Genomic DNA, 7473 nt, shown 5'->3' with positions numbered 1-7473 from the left:
GTAGATATTATAGGTACTGCAATGAAAAAAGTTTTCTTTCGAGAGGTCAAAAGATGTTTCTTTCGATGAATTATTCGTAATAGAATGTCAATATTTTGTAACAATTACATGGAATGGGAGCGGGCAATTTGGCATAAACTCATTTGGCATAAGGTCTTTTGGTAAAATGGTCATTTGATATAATTTTGAGAATTGATCACACTGAAGATTATTTGGTATAATGGACATTTGGCATAATTTATTTTATCTTCAGAATAACGGTCATTTGGGATAATTCCTAATTTTGCGTAAAGTGAGGGGCATTTGACATAATTTTGCTAAGTGATCTCATTGAAGGTTATTTGGCTTAACAGACGAATGTGTAGTTTATCAGGTGAATGACCCATGAGGTTAAAACTGCATTAAGCAATAATAATAATGTGTTGTTATCCATTACCTGATTCAGAGTAGCGTGCACTCAGTGCACTTAGCGCGACTAAATATGAGCGCAGTTCCTTTGAGTTTAATTTTTGAAATTTTTGTGCTTGTTCATTTTTGCAATTAAGGTCTATTACTTACGTTTTAGTATAGTATAGATTTTACAGGATTCTGTTGATGCATCCACTAGAACTGCGATTCACCAGACGTATGTTTTGTTTTGGCCATTATTATTATGATTGCCAGTAAGTTTTGCTTTTCCATACAGCGTTTCAATAATTATCATTATCCTCATTATCTTTTTTTATATCGTGAGCTGTTCTATCGAATTATATATTTTATCATTTGTGGATATCGCCAAGTTTTTCAAATGATGATTTGTTGAATGAACTGACATATATATTCAAACATCCATTGTTACACTGCTCTAGCACTTGGGGCGAAGCATATGCAATGACGACATAACCGTGACCAAGGATCTGCCAGGCAAGGTGTTCGCCGACCCGCCATCGGAAGCGGCGGCCCCTCGCAGGCAAACTTGTGATCCACTCGTTTGCCCGGATTACTCAAACATAGCGGCTATAAATTAGTGTATGTCCGACGGAGCGAAAGTGATGTCGAACAGTACGTGACTTGAAGCGTTTTGTTCAATTTTAGTACTATTGGTAAACAAACCAGAGGTGGGAAAATACCGGTTGAGTACCGGTACGGTAAACCAAATGTCCACACGTGTTTGTGTTTCCTTTACATTGTTTGCGGTCTTACCGCTGGTTGTGTTTCAACGAGACACGAAAACCAAACCGAGTTTCGTTTACACAGCACCGCGCTTTGGTTTTGATTTTCGTTTGCCGGTGCACGAGTATGGGAAGGAAACACTAGAAAACAAACTTCGGTTGTGTTGCGGTTGTGCATTCAGGTTGATGTTTATCGGCTGTGCTAGTGCTGCTAGTATTTTTATTACGAATTCTAAACAAATTTCTTTTAAGTATAATATAAGGTATCTTTTCGGTAATTGAAAAAAATGTCTTCAGACATCTTTCTGTTCAAATAAATTATGTTCGTTGTCATAAATCGTGTTTCTTAACTCAATATTGCGACATTTTTATAATGATTTATCATCAGGAAGTTTGCAATATGGGTATGTTTGGTATGGGAAACTGCCCAAAAATCGAAAGTGAAAGGGAATTTAATAGCCTGCGCTATTTTTATATCTAAGATAGCGGATCAAAATTTAAGATGGCGGTATATTCAAGATATTCTGTCACCTAGCGCGTAATCATGGACATTTTTAATATAAGGAATATGTCAAAAGATCGCAAATTAATGCCTGCCGTAATTTAAAATCTGATATGGCGAGCTATATTCGATACTACTGGCATTTATTAACGATTTAATGGTAAAAAATCATGAAACAAGGGTATTTTTGATATCAAAAAGTTGTCTAGAATTTAAAAATTCTTATTCGTCGCCTATTCATGATGATTTAACAACTGGCATGGTTACAGCAGGGACCAATATCCATATTAATGATTGAAGGTCGTTTTATATGTTTTGTTGTAATGAGACAATTTCGTGATTGGTAACAATGTGAATAAATTTTTGTTTCATTCGAATGTTTGCGCAACATTTGTTTTAAATTTGATTGTTCTGCAGTAGATTTGTATACACACATTAGGGCATTGCAAATTTTTTTTTTATTCTCTTATATTGTGACAAATGTCAAATATTGTGACAAATGTCAAAGTAAGCTCAGATGCCAAATTTCACATCATTTGGACAATTCTAGACCCCCGCCTACTTCGCTTGAAATTTTTTGAAATTGGTAGTATGGGAGAATATGGAGGAAAAATACATTAAATGCTATAACTTTTGAAGTAGCAATCAGAAAATTACAATTTATACCTCTTTTGAAAGTAAACAATCTTAGTATTTGAATGGAGATATTTTGTTTCTTGAAAAATATGGGAAAGTGGGGTACTGGGTCATTTTGGCCCCAAAATCCCATATTTTTAATGATTTTTCTGCTCCGTGACGCAAATCATACATATTTTGTAGTTTTTCTAATGTGAAAAAATCTCAGAAATCAAACGGAACCCTTAGTCCGAATACGAGAAGTTGGGGTTAAATGGCTTTTTGTCATTCATATTAAATTTTATCATTTTCTCATACATATATCTCTATTATTCTTCTATCAATTTTCATAAAATGTAACTTGTTGAACGTGTAAAATTCTGAGGAATAAAATAAAAATAAAAACGTTAGAGTTAAAATTCAGAAACATCAAACTTTTTGATATTTACTCTACAAATCTCATTTTTTTTTTTAATTTTTTGTCCTAATACCTCAACTTTTCCTATTTTTCCAGGAATGAAAGATTTCCCATGTGATCCCTAAGCATATTTTATACTAAAAATAGTAAATCAAATGAGAATTTTGTTGTTAAATGGAGTTAATATGTGCGATTTTATGATAAAAATGTGAAGTCGACACTATATGTCAGATAATTTGATGTTCCTGAATTTTACCGGTAACGAATCTATTTTTGTTATAATCCTAAGGATTTTCTACGTTCAACAAGGTATAGTTTATGAAAATTGAGTGAATAATAATAGAGATATATGGACGAGAAAATGATGAAGTTTAATATGAATGACAAAAGGCCATTTAACCCCAACTTCTCGTATTTGGACAAGGGTCAAAAAAGCTCCGATCGATTTTTGAGATTTTTTCACATTAGAAAAACTACAAAATATGTATGATTTGCATCACGGAGCAGAAAAATCATTAAAAATATGGGATTTTGGGGCCAAAATGGCCCAGTACCCCACTTTCCCGTATTTTCCTAGAAACAAAAATATCTCCATTCAAATACTAGGATTATTTCCTTTCAAATGAGGTATAAATTGTAATTTTCTGATTGCTACTTCAAAAGTTTAAATGCTATAATATATTTTTCCTCTATATTTTCCCATACCACCAATTTCAAAAAATTTCAAGCGAAGTGGGCGGGGGTCTAAAATTGTCCAAATGAAATTTGGCATCTGAGCTTTGATATTTGTCACAATATGAGAGGGGGGGGGGGACTTTGAGAATTCAAAAAAAAAATTTTTTTGCGATGCCCTAACACACATCGACTGGTATCGCCGGAAATATTTATTCCTTAAAGAAACCTAGTTTCCAACAGCGGCCTATTAAATGAAAATGTTCTTACTATTCGTTAGTTGGTTGCTGTTCTCAATGAATTAATTTTTTTAGTAATTGAATAATTGAGTGGTAGATTTCTCTTAACTCGAATGTTCGCTACAGATATACAGTAACAGCAACAAAATCAGAAATATGTTTTACCAGCACTCAGTAAATAAGGACCTTTAACAGTGAGTTTCCCCCACTTGCGTCTGAGTTGCTTACCATATGTGAATAACACACACATACACGCAATTGCCTCTGTGCAAGCATATATGTATTAATACGATGCGCCATACAGTAATAATAAGGATATATGTATACGTAATGAATCGCCTAACCAGCACAACCAGACATTGATTAGATTTCATTGATACGACTATTGGCGATATAAATAGAACAGGCCTCTTTGAATGAATGTGAAGTTATTGATTTCATTAATTTAATGGATTTTATTGTTTTTGTTATTTCATTGACTTCGCTGATTTCATTGTTTTCTTTAATTTCAATTTAAACATTTTGACATTAACATCAATTTATATGCTCTAGACAATTTTGCCGAATCAAATATAGCTACATTTCTCGGTTTCATGCAATTATTCGCCAAGACAAGCTAGCGGTTTTTAGTTTGGTGTACGCCATCTTGGTTTTCATTGCATTGAAACAAACATCAATTGTTGAACTGTTAACAACTGCTCAGAACCAGCCATTTCGATATTGCCCCATCGACTCTCAACAACTAATTGAACCCAATTCAGTTGTTTGTTGGGCAGCACTGCCCACGAATTTACTGCTTCTTCTTTTAACCGCAGCACCGTGTATAGAAAAAAACAGGTTCGGTTTTCTAAAGCCGAACCGAAACCGCTGCTAAGAATACATCAACACAAGCAGAAACTCGTGCACACATGTAAACGGTGCTGAGTGACTCGGTTTGGTTTTAGAAACTGAGACTCGGTTGAGGTTTTGACTTCGTTTACCGTGTGAACGAAATCAAAACCGAATTCGATGTGCAACACTCATTTACACGTGTTGAGATTTTGACAACCGTACCGGTGAATGTACGTACCGGTTGGTTTTCTTACCCACCTCTGAAACAAACTCATTTAAATTCATTTAATTATTTAGGTTGTTGCCATTATGCTCAAACAGCTACATGCCAGCTGCTTACAACTGCATAAGTAACTTTCCCTCGATCGATGAAGATTATTTTCAACATACAGTCACGATACATAATACACACAGGAAAGGATATACTCAAAAAACATCCTGATAATTAATAACTTTATCACTACATATACCTATGCCAAACGACTGTTATGCCAGATTACTGTTTTCGTTAACATAAAAATATATACGGAAAGACCTTCAGCAGTAGCACGGATCAAAATTATGCCGAATTACCTGACCTCTCGAACAGACTTAAATTATGTGTTTACCTGTAGTTGAAAAAATGGCAAATGACCACTTCTCAACATTATACCAAATGTCCGAGATGACTCTCACTTTACGTAAAATTAAGAATTATGCCAGTTGACCGTTATCCTGCAGATAAAATAAATTATGTCAAATGTCCGTTATGCCAAACGACCTTCAGTGTGATAAATGTTCAAAATTATGCCAAATGACCATCATGTCAAATGATCATTATGTCAAATAACCGTAATACCAAATGTCTGTTATGTCAAATGACCTTCGGAGTGATCAGTTCTTAAAATTATGCCAAATAACCGTTTTGGACATCGTGGATTACGAATCTGAAGTCAGTTTTTCGAAAATCAAAATGACCAATCCCATATTGCGGACCCCCACTTAAAAAATAAGTGTTATTTCAGCCAAAATAGAGAAAAGATGTATAAACACGATTTTGAATTAATATGTATCAATGTCAATAAAATAGAAATGGCGATTCCAATATGGCGGACCAAAATGAAACTTTAACAATTTTCAGCAAAATTTTTCGTTTTCCACCGTTTTCTGTGGTGTTTGATGACTCACGGCAGCAGAGGCTCCCTCGCTCTCGAGACCTGTACACTAGGGTGGGACAAAAAATAGATTCCAGCTCCGAGCAACTTTTTCGGTACCATTTGGGTCCTAGAACAACTGTGCAAATTCTTAGCTCGATCGGTGAAACTATATTTTTGCGCCCACTGTTTAAAGTTTACATGGGATTTTGTATGGGAAAGCTAACTTTAACAAAATAATTCATCCAGGAGTCGCCCATTACTTCCTAAAAATAAATCGTTAGGTGGCTTGTATAGGAAATTTAACAAAGGAAAAAAGTCTCGAAAACCACGAAACGATCTGATGATTGAGAAAAAAGTTATTAAGCAGAAACCGATTGATCCTCTGACGATTGATAAAATATTCATTTTTTCTAGCACCACTGCTGTTGGTTGTCCAATTATACGCAATTTTGTTTTAATCTTCTCTTAACGTATCTAAATCGTTTATCTGTACTATTTGGCAACTTCGCAAAGTTTTGAGGGATAAATTGAGGCTTCTTTTGTACATAATAAGAGAAAGTTAAAAAATTTGTATATAATAAAACCGTCAGAAGCAGTGATACTATGAAAAGTGAAATTTTCATCAATCGTCAGGGCATCAATCGGTTTTTGCTTAATAACTTTTTCCACAAGAATCAGATCGTTTTGCAGTCTTCTAAACTTTGTTTCCTTGACAAATTTCCTATAAAAATCAGACGTCTGTTTATTTTTAGGAGATAACGGGCGACCCTTGGAAGAATTAATTTGCAAAAGACAATTTTCCCATACGAAATCCCATGTAAACTTTAAACCGTGGGCGCAAAAATATAGTATCACCCATTGAGCTAAAAATTTGCAGAGTTGTTCTGGGAGCTAAATGGGACCTAAAAAGTTACTCGGAGCCAAATTTTATTTTTTTCATATAACCATGTCCCACTCTACTGAACACATGTACAGTGCAACGCGAAGCATTCTTGGAACGTGCATGAAAAGGTTTCTACCCGAAGCGCGTGTTTCAAGCCGAGTGCGTCCCATAGCGGCCAGTAAACCCGTTTAACACAATATAGCAGCACTGTTGACATTAAGGTCGTCTAAATGTGAGTCCCAACTGGTTTGTGAGTGCATCACATCTTTACAACAACTGGCAACTCGGAATAAAGAAATGATATTCTGGGTACCTGACCACCAAGGAATCGATGGTAACGAAGTGGCCGACGAATTAGCCAGGCGTGGTTCATCAAACACGTTTGTTGAACCAGAACCATTTCTAGGTATATCTACCTGTGCCATTAAACTAGAACTTTCGGCTTGGGCAAGAGACCAACTACTAAATGGCTGGCGTAACGTAGAAGGCGCTCGACAAGCTAAGAAATTCATAATCCAGATACAACGAGAGCCAAAAAACTAATGGATCTAAACGTAATGACTTACGTATAATCACAGGTTTATTTACGGGACATTGTCCTGCTAAGTATCATCTGAAAAAATTGGCAAAAGTCAAGATGACATTTGTCGATTTTGTAACTACGAGCCCGAGAGCTCGGAACATATTCTCTGCCAGTGTGCAGTACTATTTCTTCGAAGGGACCGATACTTCGGAAGGCATCTTATGACGCCTCACGAGATACATGTCCTAAACGGATGCTCAGCTACATTAATAATGTACTACCCGGTTGGGACGACACATCTGGACAAGCATATAACCCGCTTCCAACTACATTGGATTCGGGCAATTTGTAACTTGTAGATCAAACAGGGGCAGCCACAAAAGAAAACCTGAATAATGGTCGCAGTGGCAAAGTTTCCCCTAACAAAAAATGCCGTCTGGATCGAGTGAAAAGAGAACTTTAAAATTTCTTTGCGGCTTTTGCCATTATTGCAGGCGTTACAT

At 35.7% G+C, this 7473-nt stretch overlaps 1 protein-coding gene across 1 annotated transcript in view; it reads left to right on the top strand.

Annotated features, from left to right (window-relative positions):
• The window catches only part of LOC131685589 (FERM, ARHGEF and pleckstrin domain-containing protein 2), a 261738-nt gene that overhangs the window by 246468 nt on the left and 7797 nt on the right, over positions 1–7473 (top strand). The gene's annotated exons all lie outside the window — the stretch shown is intronic.

The sequence above is a fragment of the Topomyia yanbarensis genome, chromosome 2 (genome assembly GCF_030247195.1).
Source record: "Topomyia yanbarensis strain Yona2022 chromosome 2, ASM3024719v1, whole genome shotgun sequence".
In the NCBI taxonomy this organism is placed as follows: domain Eukaryota; kingdom Metazoa; phylum Arthropoda; class Insecta; order Diptera; family Culicidae; genus Topomyia; species Topomyia yanbarensis.
This window is presented reverse-complemented; position numbering and strand designations above follow the sequence as displayed.